Raw genomic sequence first — 10,109 nt, forward strand, 5'->3', positions numbered from 1 at the left:
CTAGGTTTCTTCCAGGGTTTTTATGGTGTTAGGTCTTATGTTTAAGTCTTTAACCCATCTGGACTTAATTTTAGTGTAAGGTGTCAGGAAGGGGTCCAGTTTCTGCTTTCTGCACATGGCTAGCCAGTTTTCCCAACATCATTTATTAGACAGGGAATCTTTTCCCCATTGCTTCTTTTTGTCCAGTTTGTCAAAGATCAGATGGTTGTAGATGTGTGACATTGTTTCCGAGGCCTCTGTTCTGTTGCATTGGTGCATATCTCTGTTTTGGTACCAGTACCTTGCTGTTTTGATTACTGTAGACTTGTAGTATAGATTGAAGTCAGGTAGTGCGATGCCTCCAGCTTTGTTCTTTTTGCTTAGAATTGATTTGCCTATGTGGGCTCTCTTTTGGTTCCATATGAAGTTTAAGGTGATTTTCTCCAGTTCTGTGAAGATGGTCATTGGTAGCTTGATGAGGATAGCATTGAATGTATAAATTACTATGGGCAGTATGGCCATTTTCATGATATTGATTCTTTCTAACCATGAGGATGGAATGTTTCTCCATCTGAGTCCTCTCTTATTTCGTTGAGCAGTGGTTTGTCGTTCTCCTCGAATAGGTCCTTTACATTCTTTGTTAGTTGTTTTCCTAGATATTTTATTCTCTTTTTAGCAATTGTGAATGGTACTTGGTTCTTGATTTGGCTCTCTTTAAGTCTGTTATTGTTGTATAGGAATGCTTGTGATTATTGCCCATAGATTTGTATCCTGAAACTTTGCTGAAATTGCTTATCAGTTTAAGGAGATTTTGGGCTAAGACGATAGGGTCTTCTAAATATACCATCATGTCATCTGCAAATAGAGACAGTTTGACTTCCTCCTCTCTTAATTGAATACGGTTTATTTCTTTTTCTTGCCTGATTGCTCTGGCTAGAACTTCCAACATTATATTGAATAGGAGTGGTGAGAGAGGGCATCCTGGTCTAGTGCCAGATTTCAAAGGGAATTTTTCCAGTTTTTGCCAATTCAGTATGATATTGGCTGTGGATTTGTCATAAATAGCTTTTATTGTTTTGAAATACGATCATTCAATATCTAGTTTATTGAGAGTTTTTAGCATAAAGGGCTGTTGAATTTTGTCAAAGGACTTCTCTGCATCTATTGATATAATCATGCGGTTTTGCTCTTTTTCTGGCTGGAACCATAGAGAGTGTAGAAGAGAAGAAGAAGAGGAAGGTTCCTGCTGTGCCAGAAACCCTTAAGAAAAAGCGAAGGAATTTCGCAGAGCTGAAGATTAAGCACCTGAGAAAAGTTTGCCCAAAAGATGCTTCAAAAGGCAAGGAGGAAGCTTATCTATGAAAAAGTGAAGCATTATCACAAGGAATATAGGCAGATGTGCAGAACTGAAATTTGAATGGCGAGGATGGCAAGGAAAGCTGGCAACTTCTATGTACCTACCTGCAGAACCCAAACTGGCATTTGTCATCAGGATCAGAGGTATCAGTGGTGTGAGCCCAAAGGTCCGAAAGGTGTTGCAGCTTCTTCGCCTTCGTCAAATCTTCAGTGGAACTTTTGTGAAGCTCAACAAGGCTTCAACTAACATGCTGAGGATTGCAGAACCATATATTGCATGGGGGTACCCAAATCTGAAGTCAGTAAATGAAATAATCTACAAACGTGGTTATGGCAAAATCAAAAAGAAGCAAATTGCTTTGACAGATAACGCTTTGATTGCTCGATCTCTTGGAAAATACGGCATCATCTGCATGGAGGATCTGATTCATGAGATCTATACTGTTGGAAAATGCTTCCAAGAAGCAAATAACTTCCTGTGGTCCTTTAAATTATCTTCTCCACGGGGCGGAATGAAGATAAAGACCACCCATTTTGTAGAAGGTGGAGATGCAGGCAACAGGGAGGATCAGATCAACAGGCTTATTAGAAGAATGAACTAAGGTGTCTCCCATGATTATTTTTCTAAGCTGGTCAGTTAATAAACAGTACCTGCTCTCAATTGAAAACAAAAATAATAATAATAATGTGGTTTTTGTCTTTGGTTCTGTTTGTGGTGAATTACGTTTATAGACTTGCATATGTTGAAACAGGCTTGCATCCGTGGGATGAAGCCTACTTGATCACGATGGATAAGTTTTTTCATGTGATGTTGCAATAGGTTTGCCAGTATTTTATTGAAGATTTTTGCATCAATGTTCGTCATGGATATTGGCCTGATGTTTCCTTTTTTTGTTGAGTCTCTGCTGGGTATTGGTATCAGGATGATGTTGGTCTCATAAAATGATTTGGGGAAGATCCCCTCTTTTTGGATTGTTTGGAATCGTTTCAGAAGGAGTGGTACCAGCTCCTCTTTGTATGTTTGGTATAATTTGGCTGTGAACCCATCTTGACCTGGGCTTTTTTTGGTTGGTAGGGTTTTAATTGCTGCCCTAACTTATCATTTTTTGTTGCATCTATTTGATTATTCTCTCTTTTCTTTTTCATTAATCTGGCTATTGGTCTGTCTATTTTGTTGATCTTTTCAAAAAACCAGCTCCTGGATTTGTTGATTTTTTGAAGGGTTTTTTTTTGTGTCTCTATCTTTTTCAGTTCTGCTCTAATCTTAGTTATTTCTTGTCTTCTGCTAGCTTTTGAGGTTTTTTTTTTTTTTCTTTTTAAAATCTTGATCCTCTAGCACTTTCAATTTTGACAATAAGTTGTGGATTTTACATCTTTCCTTGCTTCTCATGTGGTCATTTATTGCTATAAATTTTTCCTCTAGACACTGCTTTAAATATTTCCCAGAGATTCTGCTACATTGTGTCTTTGTTCTTGTTGGTTTCAAAGAACATCTTTATTTCTGCCTTCATTTCATTATTTATCCAGTCAACATTCAAGAGCCAGTTGTTCAGTTTTCATGTAGTTGTGCGGTTCTGAGTTAGTTTCTGAAATCTGAGTTCTAATTTGATTGCACTGTGGTCTGAGAGACTGTGTATGATTTCCATTCTTCTGTATTTGCTGAGGAATGATTTATTTCCAAACATGTTGTCAATTTTAGAGTAGGTATGATGTGGTGCTGAGAGGAATGTATATTCTGTAGATTTGGGGTGGAGAGTTCTGTAAATGTCTATTAGGTTTGCTTGGTTCAGGTCTGAGTTCAAGTCCTGGATATGCTTGTTAATTTTCTGTCTCATTGATCTAATATTGACAATGAGGTGTTAAAGTCTCCCACTATTATTGTGTGGGAGGCTAAGTCTCTTTGCAGGTCATTAAGAACTTGCTTTATGTATCTGGGTGCTCCTGTATTGGGTATGTATATATTTAGGATCGTTAGCTTTTCTTGTTGCATTGATCCTTTTACCATTATGTAATGCCATTCTTTGTCTCTTTTGATCTTTATTTGTTTAAAGTCTATTTGATCAGAGACTAGGATTGCCACTCCTGCTTTTTATTGCTCTCCATTTGCTTGGTAGATCTTCCTCCATCCCTTTATTTTGAGCCTATGTGTGTCCTTGTATGTGAGATGGGTTTCCTGGTTACAGCACACTGATGGGTTTTGACTTTTTATCCAATTTGCCAGTCTGTGTCTTTTGATTGGGGCATTTAGCCCACTTACATTTAAGGTTAATATTGTTATGTGTGAATTTGATCCTGCCGTTTTGATGCTAGCTGGTTGTTTTGCCCGTTAGTTGATGTAGTTTCTTCATTGTGTTTATGCTTTTTACCATTTGGTATGTTTTTGGAGTGGCTGGTACTGGTTGTTCCTTTCTATGTTTAGTGTTCCTTTCAGGAGCTCTTGTAAAGCAGGCCTGGAGGTGATGAAATCTCTGAGCAATTGCTTGTTCATAGAGGATTTTATTTCTCTTTTGCTTATGAAGCTTAGTTTGGCTGGATATGAAATTCTAGGTTGAAAGTAATTTTCAAACTTTAACTTGATTTACAAACCCCTAGAGGACTTGATAATGCAAGTAGTTTCGAATTTTGCAAGTCCGAAGTGGTGTCTGACTATTTGAATTTCTAACAAGGTCCCAGGTGATGCTGATTTAAAGATCACACTTTGGGAGCTATTTATGAGGTAGTCCAATCACAGAAAATACTTACAACAAAGCCTAGAAGAAAGCTAAGATAATAGGGGTATCTACTTTACAAGGTTGTTGTGAGAATTCCATATTATAGATGCTCTTAATAGTTAACATTTATGAATAACCTCACTATAAGCCAGCAGTTGTTCCAAGTTCTTTCCTTTTTAAATTTATAACTGTGTATATGATTATATTTTTATTTAACATAATTCTGTAGGTTTATGAGATACAATGTCATGATTTAATATGTTTATAATGTGGAATATTAAATCAGGCTTATTAACAAATTCATCACCTTATATGTATATCATTACATATATTTTGTTTTACTGTTCAACTGAATCTTAATAAATATATATGTGATTATATATGTATACATATACATATAATCTCATACATATGATTTTACATATGTGATATATATCATCTATAAAATTGCATTGTATGTCATATATAAAATTTTATAATATAAAATTTATGAACTATAAATATATTTCATTTTATTTATGTTTTATTTATATATATTTCATTTATAATAAAGTACATGAAATTGTATATAATATATTGTATATATAATTTAATGTATATATATAATTATTAACCTTGATTTGCAGATGAAGAATCTGTTCCATAAATATGAATATGAAGTAGACACCCAGTGCCTACAGTATTAAATGTTCAATAAGTAGTAGCTGGCAATTTTTCTAGTCAGTCATGAGCCACATAATGGCATTTCATCAATGATAAACTTCATATGAAACCATGGTCCAACATGATTATAATGCCATATTTTCACTGTAATTTTCAATGTTTAGATACACCAATACTTCCCCTGTGTTACAATTGCCTATAGTATTCAGTACAATAACATGCTGTAGAGATTTGTAGCTCAGGAACAACAGGCTATACCATATAGGCCAGTTTTATAATGGGCTATATCATCTAGGTTTGTGTAAAAACACTCTATGATGTTTACACAATGATGAAATCACCTAATGATGCATTTATTAGGATGTAGTCATGTTAGTAAGTCACACATAATTTATTTGTATGTATAAAAGTTATGAGTGTATAAGATCACATTTTTAAATTTAACTTTTAAGTTCAGGGATGCATGTACAGATTCGTTGTATAAGTAATCGTGTGTCACGGGGTTCATTGTACATATTACTTTGTTCCTCAGGTATTAAGCCTAGTACCCATTACTTATTTTTTCTGATCCTCTACCTTCTCCCACCCTCTACCCTCCAAAAGTCTCCAGTGTGAGTTGTTCCCCTTTATGTGTCCATATGTTCTCATCATTTAGCTCTCACTTATAAGTGAGAACATGCAGTATTTGGTTTTCTGTTCCTGCATTAGTTTGAGAAGAATAATGGCCTTCACCTCCATCCCTGTTCCCACAAATGATGTGATATATTTTGTTTCTATGGCTGCATAGTGTTCCATGGTGTATATGTACCACATTTTCTTTATCCAGTTTATCAGTGATAGGAATTTATGCTGATTCTATATCTTTGCTATTGTGATAGTGCTGAAATGATCATTCACCTGCACGTATCTTTATGGTAGAACAATTTATATTTCTTTGGATATATACCCAGAAGTGGAATTACTAGGTCAAATGGTATCTCTGTTTTTAGGTCTTTGATAACCACCACACTTGTCTTTCACAATGATTGAACTAATTTACACTTCCACCAACAGTGTATAGTCATTCCTTTTTCTTTGCAATCTTGCTAGCAACTGTTAATTTTTGTTAGCGTTAGCCATTCTGACTGGTGTGAAATGATATCTCATTGTGGTTTTGACTTGCATTTCTCTAATGATCAGCAATGTTGAGATTTTTTTTTAATGATTGCTGCCCATATGTCTGACTTTTCATAGTTCATTATTGCCAGGGCAAGGGCCACAGGGTGTAAGATTAAAAAAAAAGACTATTCTGGGCATATTGGTACAACTCCTGGTATGGTATAGCATAGTTAGGTAGGAATCTTCTATAATGTAGTTTAACTCTCTCAAATTATAAATCAGATAAGTGGAACAAGAAAATTTAAATTACTTACTCCAGTTCCCAAGACTTTATTAAAATCCTTTGTATCCAGCATGCAGAAAACAGTGAGATATAATCATTAACATTGTGAAATCTGAAGTCTTAAAGTTTCTACCGTGTTTTGGTAACAATTTCTGTATCATTGAGTTGTGTTGAGAATTAAATTAAATACATACCCAGTAGGAAGCAAAGACTAGCTCTCTCCTCATCTCTGAAAATATTGAACTTCCATTTTCCTGGGGATAAAAAAAAAATATTACACAAGCAAAGAGAATATACGGGTGTGGTTGAGAATCCTATGGTAAGTTTTTACATGTCTGAGCCCTCAGTAGAGTGTAAGGGTTTGGTTGAACATATAAGCAAAATATTTCTTAATGAATAACATGAGAAATTACTATGATTTAATGGCAGAAGAAAGCTGTATGAAGAAATTTAAATTTCTAAACAAGATTTTATATTTTGACGAAATGCACATCATAATATTTGACATTTTAGTCATTTTATTTTTGAAATTACTTTTATTTTTCTAACGTTTTAACTTTTATTTTAGATTCGGGGGTACATGCATAGCTTTGTACCCAGGTATATTGTGTCATGCTGAGGTTTCGGGTACATATGATCCTATCACACAGGTACTTATTGAAACACTCAACAGTTAGTTTGTCAACATTTGCCACCCTTCCCTGCCTCCTTCTTATAGTCATCCCCAGTTTCCACTGTTGTCATCTTTATGCCCCTGAGTACCAAATGTTTAGCTCCCACTTATACATGAGAAAATGAAATACTTGGTTTTCTATTCCTGCATTAAATCACTTAGGATAATGGTCTCCATCTTCATTCATGTTGCTGCAAAGGAAATAACTTCATTTTTTTATGGTTGTGTGGTATTCCATGATGTACATGTACCACAGTTTCTTTATACGTTCCACCATTAATGGGCACGTATGCTGATTTCATGTCTTTGCTATTTAAATAGTGCTGGGATTAACATGCAAGTGCTTGTGTCTTTTTGGTGGAAGCATTTTTCCTTTGAATATGTACCCAGTAATGTAATTGAGGAGTCAAATGGCAGTTCTGTTTTAATTTATTTGAAAAATCTCCAAACTGTTTTCCACAGTGGCTGAAATAATTTAAATTACAAATGAGAGTGTATTAATGTTCCCCTTTCATTTTTTTTTTTTTATTTTAACTTCTGGGGCACATGTACAGTTGTGCAAGTTTGCTACATAGGAAAACATGTGCCATGGTGATTTGCAACACAGATCAAACCATCACCTATGTATGAAGCTATTTTTCCTGATGCTCTCCCTTCTTCTGCCCCCAAGATAGGCCCCAGTGTGTTTTGGCATGTTTTTCCTCTCCCTGTGTCTATGTGTTCACATTGTTCAGCTCCCACTCATAGTGAGAGTTATTCAGGAACAAGTTGTTAATTTCCATGAATTTGTGTAATATTGAGAGATCTTCTTGGTATTGATTTCTATTTTCATTTCATTGTAGTCTCAGAGCATGGTTGGTGTAATTTAGATGTTTTTGAATTTATTGAGATGTGATTTTTGGCTAAACATGCGGTCAATCTTGGTGCAGGTTACTATTTCCAGATGAGATGATTGAATATTCTGTAGTTAATGGGTGGAGTATTCTGTAGATCTTTCTTTGGCCTAATTGGTCATATGTAAGATTTAATTCCAGAATTGTTTTGTTAATTTTCTTGCTTGATGTTATGTATAACATTGTAAGTGTGGTGCTGAAGTCCCTCACTATTATTGTGTTTCTCTTGAAGTCTTTTTACAGATCTAGAAGTACTAGTTTTATGAATCTGGTGCTCCAGTGATGGATGTGCATATGTTTAGGATAGGTAAATATTCTTGATGAATTGAACACTTGCATCCCTGGGATGAAGCGTAATTGATCGTGATGGATAAACTTTTTGATGTGCTGTTGCATTCATGTGGCCAGTATTTTCTTGAAGATTTGTGTATCTGTGTTCATCATGGATATTGGCCTGAAGTTTTATTTTGTAGTTGAGTCTCTGCCAGGTTTTGGCATCAGGATGATGTTAATCTCATAAAATGAGTTAGGGGGATTCCCTTCTTTTGTATTGTTTTTAATACTTTCAGAAGTGCAAGCTCCTCTTTGTATGTCTGGTAGAATTTGGCTGTGAACCCATCTGGACCTGGATTGCTTTTGGTTAGTAGGCTATTGCTGCCTCAACTTCAGCCCTTGTTATTGTTCTATTCAGGGTTTCAAATACTTCCTGGTTCAGCCTTGGGACGACCCAAATGTACAGTACTGTATCCATTTATTCCAGATTTACTGGTTAATGTGAATAGAGTTGTTTGTTTTAATCTCTTATGGTAGTTTTTATTTCTTAGGAATCAGTGCTAGCCAAAATCTCCACCCTGTTCTGTGCCAACAAATTGTGGCGCTGAGCTGGAAGGATCTGTCTCTCAGATCTGCGCTGCTAACTTGTGGCACTGCTAAGCCTGGTGGCGTTCTCCTGTACTGTGGGTTGCAAAGGGCATAGGAGAAGCACAGTATCTGAACTGGAGTGCCAAATGTGTAAAGTCCCTGATCCTCCCATTGGTTACGCTTCCTGGGTGAGGCAGAGCCCTGCCCTGCCTGGGTCTGTCCTCCCTGGGCTACACCCACTGTCCAACCAGTGTCATTGAAATGAACCTGGTACCTCAGTTGGAAATGCAGAGATCGCTCATGTTCTGTGTCTCTCTCACTGGGATCTGTGCTCCGAAGCTGTTCCTATTCAGCTGTCTTGGCGGAAGTCCTGTGATTGTTTACTTTTTAGGCTGTTTATCTCTTTCTTTTTTTCCTGAAAAAATATAAAATGCTTTACTAATTTGCATGATATCTATGCAGAGATGACATGATAATCTTCTTTGTATTGTTTTCATTTTTTGTATATGTGCTGCCAAAGTGACCACAGAATTTTAAATTTAGAATTCAATATTCTATAGCAAACTTTGTCCTGTCCCTAGATACAACAATCCAAGGCTCCAAATGCATTTTCACATTTTGAGTACTTCTATGTGGATGGCTAATCTTTAATCATGAATTTCTATTTAATCAGAAGTACCTTTAATACTTTAGAATGTAATCGTAATATAATTCATTTTAGACAATGAAAATGAAAATTATTGGAAATAAAAAAGTAATATTACACATTATTAATACTAGTTGAAAAAATTTAAAAGTTCATTATCAATGAAATTCATATTTTAAGGCTTCAGGAATAATTAAATTTTGTATCGAGATTCTGATTATTGTAATGAAATAATGTTCCAGATCCTAAAAATAACTTGATATTAATATAAACATGTTGGTGTGTCAAATTACATTTCTAGAAAGAGTCAAAATCAAGCAGTGTAACTGAAATGTGAAATAACATTTTTTCCTTACATTTATACATTTCTAACCTTTATTGTTTTATCACTAAAGCAATACACACTTGTTTGGGAAATTAGGAAAGTCATACGAATTACACAAAATACATTAATTATCAATAATGTTATTGTGTACAGAATATTTCTCTTCAAATAATAAGAAATAATCTAGATTAATGAATGCCTTCATATATTTTTTACCTGTTTTAATTAGTATCATTTCTTCATCTCTGGGCAACAGCTCCTTTTCATCAAACTACATATTTGTTTTAATCATCTACTAGAACAACCTGAGACATCAATTTTCAAAATAATTTCAAACTTAAAAAAAGCAGGTTTATCAAGAGTACAAAAATATATATATCTTCTTTACTCAGATTTCCCAATTGTCAATGATTTATGGCATGTGCCTCTCTCTCTCTATTTCTCCATCAATAATAACTATATGGTTAGACAGAAATATTTTATTATTCTTTTTCTGAATAAGTTAAGAACATAATTCAAGTCTGATGCTGCAAACTTAGAAAATTACAGCATACATTTGCCAAAAATAATGACATTTTTTTACCATACCACCATTACAACCTCCAAATTAGTAAACCTTGC

General features: G+C 34.9%; 1 non-coding gene and 1 pseudogene across 1 annotated transcript; one reads left to right on the forward strand and one right to left on the reverse strand.

The window, feature by feature from the left end:
- Positions 1 to 1,236: 1,236 nt before the first annotated feature.
- LOC116532335 lies at positions 1,237 to 2,003 on the forward strand (annotated as a pseudogene).
- A 6,933-nt stretch (positions 2,004 to 8,936) lies between these two features.
- LOC116532342 lies at positions 8,937 to 9,044 on the reverse strand. The gene has a single exon (XR_004260829.1). It is a non-coding gene; the product is annotated as a U6 spliceosomal RNA (small nuclear RNA).
- Between the last annotated feature and the right edge of the window lie 1,065 nt (positions 9,045 to 10,109).

The sequence above is a fragment of the Sapajus apella genome, unplaced genomic scaffold (assembly GCF_009761245.1).
Source record: "Sapajus apella isolate SASKATOON/1434 unplaced genomic scaffold, GSC_monkey_1.0 scaffold75, whole genome shotgun sequence".
In the NCBI taxonomy this organism is placed as follows: Eukaryota; Metazoa; Chordata; class Mammalia; order Primates; family Cebidae; genus Sapajus; species Sapajus apella.